Here is a 15,570-nt window from a genome sequence, read left to right on the forward strand (position 1 = left end):
AAAATTTTGGTCATTCAGTAATTATGTTATGCACCTTTCAATCGCAGACTGAACAAGAAATACGTATGAATTGCAACTAACCATAAAATGGAGAACTAATTCTTGGTTTTATGAAATACACACACACATACATATTATTAAACATAATAATATACATAAATATATATATATATTATATATATACTGATATATTATAATGTTTTTACACAAGTATAATATTCAAGCGTGTACATTTGAACAAAAACAAACACATAAGAGATTACTTTGGGAATTAGGTTCCAAAGAGCCCATTTTAATAATAATAATAATAATAATAATAATAATAATAATAATAATAATAATATAGCATGAAGGCCACAAATATAGTTACCAACCGTTTATAAGAACATAAAAAATAAAGAAAACTTCGTGAGATTGCTTTTTAGTCATTCGATATTTCTTTTCCCCCTTTTGTTTATCTTTTATCTTAAACTTCTGAATTCAATATATCTTTTAATTTTTTTACTAAATTTAATTATTTAAAGCCTCAGTAATTTTGTATACGAGCATGTGTTAACATTCACTCCAACAAAGAAACATAAGCCATTCTTCACTATACAATAACTCTCCACAATATGTCCTCATGCAGAGAGAGAGAGAGAGAGAGAGAGAGAGAGAGAGAGAGAGAGAGAGAGAGAGAGAGAGAGAGAGAGTCGGAATGTGGGGTTGTCAGCTGATAGCAAAAGAAAAAGGAGAAAAAATCTATCGGAGAAAGTGAGCGTCTAATGTTCCCTTTGTTGGGCAAAGTTCTCTATCCCTCGCTTCCTTTTCTTTCTACTCGAAGGGTAACTTTTACTGTGTTCCAAGAAAGGGGAGAGAGAGAGAGAGAGAGAGAGAGAGAGAGAGAGAGAGAGAGAGAGAGAGAGAGAGTAAAAGGGGTGAGGTAGGGGGATCACAAGATTGTCTTGGTGTAGACATCGGAACTATTTTACGAAAAGTCTTATTAAAATTGTTCGGTTTGATTTTACTTTTTTGGTGGGTGGGGGTGGAGGGGGGGGGGGGGTGGGGGTGTGGGGCGTCCCCGAGGATAGATAGATGGCAGGGTGTATGATATTTAGGCAGCCGGTGACACTGGGGCATGGCCCAAGAAGGGCCATTCAGCGCCCGTAAGACTGATTTTACCTTCACTGAAAAATCATGTAAACATTGACGTCACTCTCTCTGCGTATGTATACATGCACTATATGTATGTGTACGTACAACTGAATCACGAAAATTTGGAACGTGATGAATATATATAAATAAAGGCAAAATCCACGAAGGAAAGTGAAACAATTGAGAAAAGAAAAACCAACTGTGAGGCCTTTCGACTCGCGTCCTCTACCAAGCAGAGTTCGATAGGCCTGCCCGCAAGCAGTTACTCCATTGTTTTGCTTTCCTTCGTGGATTGTACCTTTAAATATGTGTATATATATACATAATGAGTGGCACTGTCGCTTCTAGAAAGTCGGATCTTTAATAGGAACAGTATTACGGCCAGCAGAAACTTCAGCATTTTTCAGTTAAAACTTTATTTCTATCCATCACCTACGTTTCGGGATACAAATCCCATCTTCAGATCTAAAAACGGGGAAAATTTCAAATTCTCTACATTAGGAATCAGACTAAATGTAGATAGATTAATTATCATCACATCAGTGAACTTCGAATTACAGGTCAAAACAAAAGGGTAACTAATTAAACAATGGATTAACAGTAAAGAGCAAAGCTACTAACCACAATGACACTTTCAGGAGAGGTAAAAAAAATTAAATAAAAACAACTTAATATTAACACAAAAACCACAAGTGAACAACTAAGAAAATTATATTATTACTAAAGACAGGAAAAAAATTTAACAATAATCCTAACAGGTAAATATTTCTGTATATACAGAAATTTTTGCCTGTTATGATCAACGGTCAATATTTTTTTTCCTGTCTTTAGTAATAATGTAATTTTAAGTGCAAGGTGATAGGATACCGACCTCCCCCCCGCCACCAAAATAAATAAGTAAAAAAACTAAATAAATGACATGAATGGAGTGATAAACTTCTAATTTTGCAGATGATACAGCAGTGACCGAAGAGGATAAGACACTGCAGAAACTTGCGAAAAACCTTGAAACTGTTTGTACAAGGAGAAAATTGAGTACACATGCGTGCAAGAATAAAGTCATAAGAGTCAACACAGGCCAGGGAGATTTACCGATGAACTTTAATACTGATGGTGGACAAGTGGAAGCAGATGAATCGTACATGCCTTTGGATGCCAGTGTAATGGTTGATGGCCAAAGAATGGGAAGTGAATTAGAGTATCCATGTAAGCCAAGGCTGCAATGTTCAAAGGTACTATACTCTGTTCCATCTGTCCATCCGCCTGTGGTGTTTGCGCATGGCAACACTGCGTCCCGGGCTTTGAATAATAACTTATTTCGAATATTAACGGTGTAATTCGCATTCAGTAAATTATTAAAACACTTTTCAGCTGCAAATGTACACCCAGATATCCTTTTATTTACCTAAAACGTACACATAGCGTAACTATTTAAAGCCCGCAAAAGCCCGGGACGCAGTGTTACCATGCGAAAACACCACAGGCGGATGGACAGATGGAAAAAAACAGAGTATGTATAGTAGTTGAGCTCTCCTTAATAGACGTGCAGAGTGGATGTTGAATGTGAGGCTGTTGAGATCAATTGTTTGCAAAGTGTGTGTGGGGCATAATAAAAAAAAAATCAAGAGGGAGAAATATGGAAATACAGATTAATGGTAGAATAGTTGGTTAAAAAAAAAAAAAGAGAATTCTGAAATGATTTGATCATGTGGACAGACTTAGGGACAGTAAGTCAGTGGAATGTTTTGAATTCGGACATTCCAAGAGGAAGGAGGAGAGAACGACCTCGAGAGGGCTGGATAGATGGTGTACAAGAGGTATTTGAAATGAAAGGCCTTAACATCCCGGAAACCTGAGGGTGCATCGAACATAAAGAAAAGAATGGCGCACAATACGTAGGGGTTTTCGACTGAATGCTAGAAAGTGTTCAACGTAGGTCTACGAAACAGTCAATGATATAATAGTTTCTTTGCCTCATTCAACAGTAGATGTCAACTTAAATTTTCATACTTCCATACAATAAGCCACAAATAACTCATTAATGTCGATTTCTCTTTAACTCTGGAATTACTTACAACCAAAGGGAATTATAGATAAATCCTTCTATCTGATCAGAATTCAAACCTATGCCTTACTGGGTTGGAAGCAGAGTCCCGTTGACCTCGTCCATGACCTTGGGTCATGCGTAAAATATATATATATAATGTATATACACGTCTCCTGAATATAAATAGGACAGGCCAATGAAAAAGGCTTACTCGTAATTCGGAGAGCGGAAGAGAATTCACAAATAAGAGGTCTACGAGAGTCTAAACTGGGAAAATGTTGGGGTGAGTAGCAACCGTTCGTTTCAAGGCCACTTAACCACACAGTGTACTTTGTACGCCACTGAAAGTGCTGGGTAAGATTTGGGTTTAGAAAGTAAGAATTACAGACCCAAACTGAATTATGACAAGACATGAGGCTGCCAGTCCCAATGAACCCCCAAAATACAGTATATCACAACAATATTTTCAGTGGGAACAAACTGAAGATCATTGAGAGACGTCCTATCCGTCTTGAAGTGATCTCCATTGCTTCCGCTGAAAAGACTGACGTCATATATTTCGACAATTTACCATACAAGATGCAATACATTAAAATACACGTAGAGAAGTGAAGATCTGAATGAGGGAATTTACTGCTTTCGCCATAAAATTCGTGATTTCGTTGCCAAAGATGATCACTAACAATATTTATACACAAAGAATGCTATGCAAGGGCTTGGCAAACTCATACAAACCTCTTCTCTCTCTCTCTCTCTCTCTCTCCGTAAGCAAATACTATACATCCATCAGCATGTGTATGTTCATCAGTACACTAGAATTACCCAATGCCCCTGTATAAATGTACAGCAGGATGATTATTCTACATTATAATTTTCAAACTTCTACGTATTTATCTCGTTATCCATTTCTTCCTCAAATCACCGAGGAGGGTATCGTTGTCCAAATAATCGAGCAATATCAGTAGAGGTGAAAGGACATTTCTAAATGACTTTGGAAATAATTAAGGACGTAAATTACAACCTCTATCCTGCGAGCCAGTGGTATGAAGTGGCCAACTCTTGGGTTGGTAATTCCACACATTAAATGTAGGACTGCCAAGATTGGCGTGTATACAATTTGGGAGAGGAAGTAATATTACGAACTCTGCGAGCATCCGGCTTACCATATAACACTCTTCAGTGTGTCTTTGGTAATCATAATGAAGCACAGTTAATTGCTCGTTAATTTAAGTTACTCAGAGGTAATGGAAAAATATTAAATTAATGTTACATTTGACAACCAAAATAAATAACTGCACAAGAGAATGAATGTTTGCGAGAGAGAGCTAGAGAAATGTTTGTGTGTGAGAGAGAGAGAGAGAGAGAGAGAGAGAGAGAGAGAGAGAGAGAGAGAGAGAGAGAGATTCTTATATTGTTTTTAACGAAAATTCGCAATGTATTACCAAAACCCCTTGACCGCGTACCGAATTCAATGCTTTAGCCAAATTGTATAGCCGACAGTAAATATATCTCAAAATTCCGATATACTTTCGTTCTTCCGACAAATTACGAATGACTAAAGTAAAACTACTGAACTTTCGAGATATAACCAAATCAGCTGCAAAGAAACCTATTCACGATTTAATTTTATACGTAAAAAAAATTCAAGAGAGAAGCTATTAATCTGAAAAATACAATATTGTACATCAAAACGTGAATATATTTCTTATACAAAAGGATAATAATTTCACTTTCATATTCAATATTAGCTATCAAACTAGTTCCACTCTTTAGAAACCGCCCCCCCCCCCCCCTCCCCCCCTTCCCCCTTCAAAAAGTAAATAAATAAATCCGTGCTAAATTGACATTTCTCTAAAAATAACACCCGAGTATAGGTGTGTGTGTGTGTGTGTGTGTGTGTGTGTGTGTGTACAGCAAATTTGTGCAGTCGACTACTTTCAAAACTTACCTCTGTAGTCTTTGTTCTGAGTCAAGCATAAAAGATAATAACGAAAGCTATGTTTTCTTAATAAAAAAAAAACTAATCATCCATTCGAACTTTAGGTTTTTCCACAAAAATGGCAACCTTTGGCTCCTCCCAAGTAAAACAAGCAACTATAATAAAGACTGAAAGAAAAAAACCTTCAAGGGATTTAAGTCACATTCTTTCATGTTTCTGAAGCTAAAACCCGCTTGCTTATCAAAATGGTCATTTCAGAAACCTGAAACCTTCGTTCCATATGCCTGGTGCCTTGGCATTTACAGTCCGTGTTATTTCCTTAAATATAGATTTAAGATCAGTGCATTCTTTCAGCGGTAGTCCTGGTTTAAATCATGCAATACGCAGGATACCGCATATTCCTTCCTGTTTCATGGTTTAATCATGTAATACACATGATAACTAGTTTCCTTCTGTTTCATGGTTAAAATCTCGTAATACACAGGACACTTCCTTCCCTTCTGTGTCTCATACGTATCTGTGCCCCCTTTAAATAATTCTGCTCCTACTACACCAAAAGCGTCTCAGTGGCGTAATGGGTATGGTCTTGGCCTGCCACCTCGGTGGCCGCGAGTTCGATTCTCGGGTGTTCCACTGAAGTGTGAGAGAAGTGTACATTTCTGGTGATAGAAGTTCGCTCTCGACGTGGTTCGGAAGTCACGTCAAGCCGTTGGTCCCGTTGCTGAATAACCACTGGTTCAAACACCATACAAACAATACGGCAATCAGCCTTCTCGAGTCTTCTTTGATTGGAATGAACAAAATTCAAGTGTAAATTGTACTCCACCATAAGCAGGCATTCTCGATGGAGCCATGGAACAGTAGGAGCGCGAAAAGATGTGCAGACAGTGGAACACAGAACGTGAAACAAAGCCTCCCACTGCATGACAAAGCTTCAATCAAACCCTCATCCGTGAATCCAGGTTAAAGACTCCAGTGATCCCAATGACTTGCTGGGGAAGAGGAGAAGAACCTCTGCAAAGTGAGCAACATTGCTTTCAACCTTCCTCGTCGAGAACAACAGTTGAAATAATCAGGGAAATAAGAGTGATGCTGAGCGGTGTAACAGCAAGTGGCATAAAAAGTGACGAAGGATGTTGGATTCGAAATGAAATATTCTAAGAAACAAAGTAGCACTCAAAGTAGGACTCATAACAGATATAAAAAATAAAACGAAAATAAGATATACCAATATGGTGTGAGCTTCAACCAAAATTCGTGTTAGACGTTGACTTATTAAAAACATAGTATTCATAATTGGTCACGAAAAAATCGTCAGCTTTAAACATGAGGTTTTATTCTTTGTTTTTTTTAAGTATCTACACCTGTTAAAAGACTTAATAAGGAACATGTGTTTGTAAAGGACTGAGAGGTTTATTCTAACTACGATTCGGTTTTCGAAGAATAAAAAAAAAATAATGCACAGACCAGCTTTTAACTATACGGTACATTTAACTTCATGTGAACAAGAAAACTCCAACAGAAGCATACTGCTACATCATGATAAACTGATGGTCTGTCGAACAATATAATCAACCAGGACTTGCATTTGCATAATGTCACTTTGCATTTGCTTGTTAGGGTTTTCTGATAGTTAGTGTGGCGTTCATTGTCGTAAGACTATCAGTGTTACACACACATGTGCATTGCCGTTAAATAATAATAATAATAATGAAAAAAAAAAAATAACCGACACAGAAACAGTGATAAAGGATTCTTACCTCAGAGTTTCGAAACGAGCCAATGGTGTCTACGGTGGAGATATTTTGGAAAGAAAGCCCGAAAGATACTTAAATGCACAGCCTGTTTCTCTCCGAACCTGTACTTCCTCGCAGAAATTCCTGGGCACTGAATAAGTCACTGTCGTAAAAGTTCCTTTAGCGAGAGGAGGAGGAAGAAGAAGAAGAACGAATGTCGGACCGCCTTCATACAGCACAAACAAACGTTTCCAGGTATGGCACAAAAATCCTGCGTACACCAGAGGTGTTTGCGAAAGAGCCGTCGGTTCGTCTTGAGGAAACTCGGCTTGGCAGCTTGTCTCCTGAGGAAGGCTTAAATCATCGACGGGGGTCTATAATGACAAAGTATCCAAAAGCCCGAAATTCCCGCTTCTGGTCTCGAAACCGCGTCGCAACTTCCTCAATAAAGAACAACCACAGCTCACTAGTACTTGCGATGTGATACTGAGGTCCCGCCATCTCGGTAACACGTTCATTCTCATTCCTCCCCAGTCCCTCCCTCACGCCTCTCTCTCTCTCTCTCTCCTCCCCAGGACCCGTCCCCATACATCCCCAAAGGGGACCTTTTACAAAATACTTTCACTCGCTAACAAAGACTAAGACACAACTCGGCACGGGAGGGGGGAGGATGGATGGTGGTGGATTGGGAGCGCGGGGGGCTCCCGCTATGAGATGGGCGGGGCAATGAGAGCAAAAGTGGGAGGAGCCAACAGAGGCCTGGGGTGGGGAAGGGTGACAGGGTCTTTCTCTTTCCATAAGCCCATGATATGATTCCTCAATGCAGCAGCACCGCCACAAACGCGCTCGCACACAATTTACAAATTGTAAGGTGACCTCGGGTGAGGTTACGCTGGAACAAAGGCCGATTTCACGACAAGGCAAAGAGGTTTCTCTCTCTCTTTCTCTCTCTCCAGGTCAAAACGAAGTCAGGTCAGATTCCAAACCTCGTCGACAGCAGAGAGTTACGACTTCGCGTCCGCTCTAGGGAACGCGGAAAAAAGATAAGCGTTCTGATAAAAGTCCTGAGAGATTACGTATTAGAAAGGAACCTCTCTCTCTCTCTCTCTCTCTCTCTCTCTCTCTCTCTCTCTCTCTCAAGTATGGGCATTTTTCTGGAAAATGTAAATGAAAGGATGATGGATAATTTAAGCTCATTTCTTTTTTAAATTCTAAAGTATGCAAAGATTAACACTACTGATGACAAGATGACTTAAACAAACAGCTCAGAGATTCAAGGCTTTCCCCACAACCAATAATTCGGAAGTTCATTATCATTAAAAAATGCTAATTATGACCAAATCCTTTGAAATATAGTCATTAATGCTAGTAAATGAACTGTTCGGTAATGCATTTATGTATTCTGGACTAATGTGATTTTTGACAAATTATTCTTCCCTCGTTCATACTGAACACTGTTCCTGTCATGCTAAACATCACAGAGAGAGAGAGAGAGAGAGAGAGAGAGAGAGAGAGAGAGAGAGAGAGAGAGAGAGAGAGAGAGAGTTTACAAAGACATAAATAGCTTGCTTAAAATAATATTTGGGCAGATTGTTGTAAAGTTTTATTCCCGAATATAAATCAAGCATTTCTCGACCTATCCTTCTTCCCCTACCTTAACCCCTCTTATATGCATTCTGAGATCCAGACGGAAAAAATGAACAAAAATGGAAACTTTCTCATTTATTCATAGGAAAAACATTCTTGGTATTGAAACCTCCACCAGACGAAGCAAGACTTAAAAGCATTTTTTTTTTTTTTTTTGTCCGTCATAAATTAACTTTTTGTTTCTACAATGAATACCCAGGAAGTGCCTCGATGAAAAGAAGTGAACAAATACTTACTAACCTCTTGAAAAAGTACGGAACATGGAAAACAAAAGTACTCTTGCCATTGTGAGACTCGAATTATCAGAACAATTCCACCCGAGTTTCATTTGGCGTAGAAACAATTTCCGCTTGTAGAACCTTTCCGTTTCTCTTAGTTTTGTCTCGGGGTCCCTTTATGACTATACAGCAAATTCTTGGCACCATTCTACTGATAAAGATGGAACTATGGAGTTCCAAGATATTATTCTTAAAAAGCTACATAAAATTCTAAGAATTTATAGGGTCCCTCTTGTTCTCCTGATACAAAAAATGCCTGGCCATGTCACTCGTTATTTCTGGTTCTCTCTCTCTCTCTCTCTCTCTCTTTCTAAAATTAAGAAAGTATTTACACATGACACGAAACATATCAGTAAGGCGAGAGTGTAGCCAACTTTCTCTACTGCAGACACCAGAATACAAAATGTTTGACTGACTTATCTTTTACGCAGGATATATATACAGTCAACCTATTCCCCCGTCTTATCAGATTCGTGGATTTTCGAAAGTATTTTCTAAGGTATAAAATCTACAGGGGAAATAGTATATTAAGAGGAGCGTTCACCGCCCGGTAAAAATGACATGCCCAGCTATCTGACCCCTTGTACGAAATATGACAACGTTGAAATAAGTTAATTAACAACCTCCACAAAAAAAATATTAGCTTCTCCGTTAAGCAACAAACGGCAACATCGACTCGATGTACAATTAGCCATTAACGAGCATAATTGCGGACGATCGTTCGAAGAAAGCCAACAGGATATAGAAAGGCGAAGAAGATATTGCGAATGGATTCCACTTCATGGCAGCCTTCGCAAGTGAAAGTCTTGGGCGCCGATGATGTCACATTGGGTATGACGTCAGAAAGCGCCCTTCCCCGGTAGAGCGCCACTGGCCTTATAAAATGAGCCCCCCAAAGGGGAGATGTCCCAACTGGACGACACACCGCGAAACGCTCTCATGCTCACGCGGTGGAATCAGCTGCAGCTTCGGGTAACGCGGGTTATTTTCATTTTAGTACTTCCAACGTTTTCTGTTATCTTTTCTCTCGGGAAAGAAAAAATAATCCAAAATAATTTTAGGAAAATGAGCTAAAATACTTCCAACGTTTTCTGGTGTCTTTTCTCTCGTCAAAGAAAAAAATGCCCAAAATAATTTTAGGAAAATGATCCAACAATACTTCCAACATTTTTGTTGTGTTTTCTCTCGTGAAAAGAAAAATAATTTTAGGAAAATGATCCAAAATACTTCCAACGTTTTCTGTTGTCTTTTCACACGTGAAAAAAATAACAAAAATCATTTTATGAAAACGAACCTAAAATATAGTGTCTCTGCTCCCATTTTCGATAAAGTGGAATTATAGGAATTATGAACAATCTTTCCATATGGAAACAATTTTGCCCAAGGCCTCTACCGACAAAGAAAAACGTCCATTCAAGCATTAAACAATTACCAAACGAAGAAAATCTGGAAAAAAAAAGAGACGGAACGAGAATAGGTTAAAGAATAATGAGAAGCATATCCGCCTTCGTACAACTCGGGAAAAATATCATCGTGTCTGACCCTATGTCTCGTGGTCAATGCTTGCTTCGAGCATCACTTCTCCTTATGCCAGATATACTACGCAAACAGCTATTCTCAAAAGCGTCGACCTATTTTCTTTTACACACACACATATATATATATATATATATATATATATATATATATATATATATATATATATATATATATATATTATATATATAGTGTATGATAAAAAGTAACCAGATGATTCTACAAATATACTTCAGCCTAAAAAGCAATCAAAATGATTGTCCACTTGGCTACGATGGGTCTATTCTAGCTCAAATAAGTATATCTGGAAACGACAGATATATGCAAGTATGATAGTGAGTTGACTTTTATCCTTCTCGTGGTCAGGTCGGCAACGTGACCTCTCTGTGATTATGGGACTTGGGTTCGTTTCCCGGTACCGGACCAAACAATTTCTTCAAAGATTTCTTCGGACTTAGATCTTCAGGCTTTGTAGTGACAAGCGTATCCAAAAAAAGAGCAAAGGATTCAAGAAGTTAAGAGGGCATTGTGGCTATTACAGTTGCATATATATATATATATATATATATATATATATATATATATATATTTATATATTTATCTATATATCCACATTTCACCTCCATAAAGGAGTGTTGGCTTAACAACCCTTGGTACTTTTTCCATCCTGGCTTCCACAGACAACCCAAGTAGTCTGTTCTTAATCTATAGTTGAACAATATCCTGATCTGCATTTCACCTTGAGGCATTAAAATGCCATATAGAATATTACAAGAGAAACTATTGTGCAGCACGACAATAGGCAACCTAGACGCAGTATGCGTATAGGAGAAAGCCGGCTATACTGAATGGCATTGGATGTGATACTATACACACCTTTTCCACTCTACTGATTTCCTACACATAAATCATTCATCAGGACTGATAAGGCACTCAGGTAGTGTTGCAAGATATAAATGATTGCAGATGTCTGCAGAAATTATCCATTAAACGATTACACTACAAGATATGACTTAAATACCACTGAATATGCAACATGTATACAAGATGTCCATAAAGTCCCAGTACTATTCTGAGCAATAAATACTAGTAATGGTATTCGGATTTAATGGACACCCTGTATATTCCGCATAGAGAAATAATATTAATTATCGCTATACAAATATACGATTCATCAAACTTCTGACGAGGAACAGTATTGCCAATTCACAGTGATTGATGAACAATTTGTTACTGTATACCTTGTTAAAACATATAAACTTTAAATAAGTACTTGACTGAATGCATTACATTCAGATGAGGAAAAAAGCCCAAAATAGTGAGAGTTGGCTATGACATTAGAAAGGTTACTAATTAAAGATGGTTTCTAGATACACTGACCTTACGAAGTACCATTGAAAAATCTTCCTCTTTAGGTCGAACCAAACAGTGTTTTTTTTTTCTTTTTTATTGCAAGCAAAGATGACCTTTATATGAAAATCATTTAAGAGCTAGACTCAGAGAGTACAGCATCTTTCATTCAATCACGCATAAGAAACTAACACATGCTAGCTTAAGAATAGAATAGAATACTTCAGGCCAAAGGCCAAGCATCGGGACCTATGAGGTCATTCACAGCTGAAACGGAAATTGACAGTAAGAAGGTTTGAAAGGCGTAACAGAAGGAAAATCTCTCAGTTGCACAAAGAAAAAATTAATAGACAGGAAGGATGGACGATAGAGAATACGAACGGAGATACAGTAAAAGGAATGAAAGAGGTAGCAGCTATGGGACGAATTGACGGTGCAAAGACCCTTACGTAATGCCTACAGTGCATCACGTGAGGTGCACTGTCCGCACTACCCCCTTACGGGAGTATTACAGCTTAATCCCTAGTTGGGGTCGCTGTTCTTAATAAGGCTCCTCCAGTTGTCTCCATCTTGAATAGATTACTTCAAAATTGAGTTTGACGGATGTTCTTGACACCAATCCATCCTGTTCATCCGGGTTCAGGACCAGCACTGGGTTGAGCTGGCTACGCCTACCCTATCCCCCGAAAAAAAAACATCAATAACAATTTAGCAGGTAACGAGGTACAAATGAAGCAAATGGCATTCATCATAATGAACCCTTCCTTAAACTTTCTTCTGTCGCTTTGTATAAACTTTTGGTTTTCCTTATTGAAATTAATGAATAAATGCTCTGACCTACGATTACTTCCGCTTTACACGGGGATATACAGTGTGCCCTACTGGCGTGCACACATAATATATATATATAACATACACATATATATATATATATATATATATATATATATATATATATATATATATATATCACACCACACACACACACATATATATATATATATATATATAATATATATATAGAGAGAGGAGAGAGAGAGTGAGGGGAGAGAGAGAGAGAGAGAGAAGAGAGAGAGAGAGAGAGGTGTAGGTGTTACAGCCACAATGTTACCCAAACCGATATCCTCTTGTTTTTACCAGAAAGGAAACTACAGCCACTTGTATTTTTAAAAGGAGTAAAAAAAATGCTAACCGGAGAAAATGCACGAACCTCTGAACACCGACTTCCTATTATGATCTTTCTCCTCCTTGTTTAAAGCGACCTCTCGGCTTGAAAAGGAGTCCATTACCTCGACAAAAAGGGGAGAAAAACGTCGAGAGACAATACTCTCTTTCGTACGAGAATCACTACCCTCTCCTCTACCCGAGGGGACGATTAAGTCTCAATCCATTCCACGACGTCGAAGATGAGCAGCGTCTCGAACCTGGAACACAATCACATACTTTCCCCCCTCGACCAATCAAAGAGCCACCTGGGGCCCCCTGCCCGCCCCACCCCGACTTTTTTTCCCCCTGCAGCTCATCAAGGAGGTCGGGGGTCACCTGATGATACAGCGGCTACCGGAGAAAATGGAGGGGATAAACGTCGCGCTGGTGATATAAAAGTGGAAGAAAAACGAATATGGAAAAACGGGCAAAATGGGGACTGTTCCCGGCTTTACCCACGCGGTAAAACAGGAGAAAAGCTTTTTTATGGGCTGCTCTATGAGCAACAACCCGTGCTGGCATAAGGCCGGCTCCATCAAAAGCAACAGAAAAGTTTTTTCGCGCTTGCAGTCCTGAGATCTGTGATATTCAACATCCAAGGGAAATATAGATATCCACGTTCTCGTCCCCTCTTTCCAAATCTGACCTAGTGAACTGAACTGAATATAGAATTCAGGCTAAAAGCACTGGGACCAATGAGGTCGTTCAGCGCTGAAACGGAAATTAACAGTGAAAGCTGAAAAGGTGTCACAGGAGTTACAAGGATTAGGATGTCTCAAAGACTTGTTAGTCCATCCGAGGAGACATCGTGTGCTCACTTATCTGTAGGAGCAGGTTTTACTGTGCATTCACAGTGTCCTAATGATTCTGTCTAGCTTTCTTTTAAACTCTTCTACACTGTTGCTGTTTACAACTTCTGGTGGCAGTTTAGTCCACGTGTCACATATCTTGTGTGGAGGAAAACCTCGAAGCAGTTGCGCTATGAATCACTTGTTAGGAGAGGGTGGAAAGTAAGATGGAAGAAAGGGAACATGAAAGGAGGTACAGCAAAAGGAATGAAAGGGGTTGCAGCTAGGGGCCGAAGGGACGCTGCACAGAACCTTTGTAAGTAATGCCAATGGCCCCCATTGCGAGGCGCACTAACGGCACTACTCACCTACGGGGACACTGTCATGCAGTCTACTCTTCGACGAAGGAGGATGACGTCACTGGGCGAAAAGGCGGGAGAAACCGCGGATGGGAAATAATAAGGTCAAGCAGTGAATTAATAATGGCGGGAAAGTCACGCCAGCCAGGATCCTGCGGGAGACATCCCAACGAACCGACGACACCCAATGACATGCATCCCCGCCGGCGGTAATTGGGGGAACAATTACGGGAGTGACTGTAAAAACAATTACGGGCGAGACAAAGAAGAAACCGTGAAAAATAAGGTAAACTTGACATTGATCATAGGGAGTGTTTCAGAAAGGGGCGTTCGGGTATTCGGAGACGGAGGAAAAAATAAAAAATTAAAAAATTAGAAAAAAAAGAAAAGACTGCTCGCCGATGATTTTGCAACCGATTGTGTACTTTATATAGAGATGCTCAATAAACGGTACAGTTCAAGTTATTGCATAATGTTGCTGATTTACTGTACTGAAGTATCAACGGAAATATTAGTCAGGTTCCATTGCTACATATATTATTCATAATAAGAAGCGTAAAATCTAAACACTGCAAACTTTGATATCACGCTAGTTTTTGGGATTGAATAGAATATAGAGTTTAGGCAAAAGGCCAAGCACTGGGGCCTATGAGGTCATTCAGAGCTAAAGAGGATACTGAAAGTAGGTAGGTTTGAAAGGTGTAACAGGAGGAAGACCTCGTAGCTGCACTATGAAATCATTGTTAGGAGAGGGCGGAGAGCAAGATGGAAGAAAGATAACATAAATGGAGATACAGCCAAAGGAATGAAGGGGGTTGCAGCTAGGGGCCGAAGAGACGCTGCAAAAAACCTTCAAGTAATGCCTATACAGGGAACATACTTTTGAGATACGTTTCCTTAACCATGGCGATGAGACCAAATCAACTCGGGCTTCTATGTGTCAGGTCGAAAGTCGATGGATTTCCCTTCCCAAGTGATGATAAAATTCCCTTATGAAGCACTTACTCTATCAGACAACACTCAGTCAGGCAGAGTAAAAGCCAGAGGCACAAGGCATCGAGATGATGACTGGTTATAACCTCCGGACGACAATGTTGCTGTACGGTACACTGTGATTTCAGTTCTCCTTCGTTTTCTATATTCAGATAATTTTTTTTTTTATATTATTTTGTAAAGTCTAACAAACTAAGTTACGAAGAACCTTCTATTTCCGGGACCGCTACCCGCCCCTCGCCCCCTTCAAAAAAATGTGTTGGAGGTCAGTTACTCATGGAATACCCAGGGAAAGTACGACAGAGAAAGAGCAGGTAATTGGGCATACCCATTTGCCGCAGTCATGACTTTCTCTCTCTCTCTCTCTCTCTCTCTCTCTCTCTCTCTCTCTCAGAGACACACAAACACCTTCTTTCTTCCTGGGAGGGGGAGAGACAAATGTCACTAAGAGAAACAGACAGTGAGAATCAGGGATAAAAAAAATCAGTGTATTGAGAATAATAAATATAATGGACACCAAATCTAGGAAATCTATAATTGCTTCCTAATGAGTATAT

General features: G+C 39.2%; 1 protein-coding gene across 2 annotated transcripts in view; it reads right to left on the reverse strand.

The window, feature by feature from the left end:
• The window catches only part of LOC135212514 (uncharacterized), a 99,320-nt gene that overhangs the window by 61,834 nt on the left and 21,916 nt on the right, over positions 1–15,570 (reverse strand). Inside the window, exon 1 of one of the 2 annotated variants that reach the window (XM_064246027.1) lies at positions 6,881–7,349. The exons of the other annotated variant lie outside the window; for it this stretch is intronic. The gene's annotated coding sequence lies outside the window, so the exon portion shown is untranslated. Of the gene's footprint in view, positions 1–6,880; positions 7,350–15,570 lie in introns of those variants that run through there. 2 annotated transcript variants of the gene reach the window in all.

This window comes from Macrobrachium nipponense, chromosome 41 (genome assembly GCF_015104395.2).
Source record: "Macrobrachium nipponense isolate FS-2020 chromosome 41, ASM1510439v2, whole genome shotgun sequence".
Lineage (NCBI taxonomy): Eukaryota > Metazoa > Arthropoda > Malacostraca > Decapoda > Palaemonidae > Macrobrachium > Macrobrachium nipponense.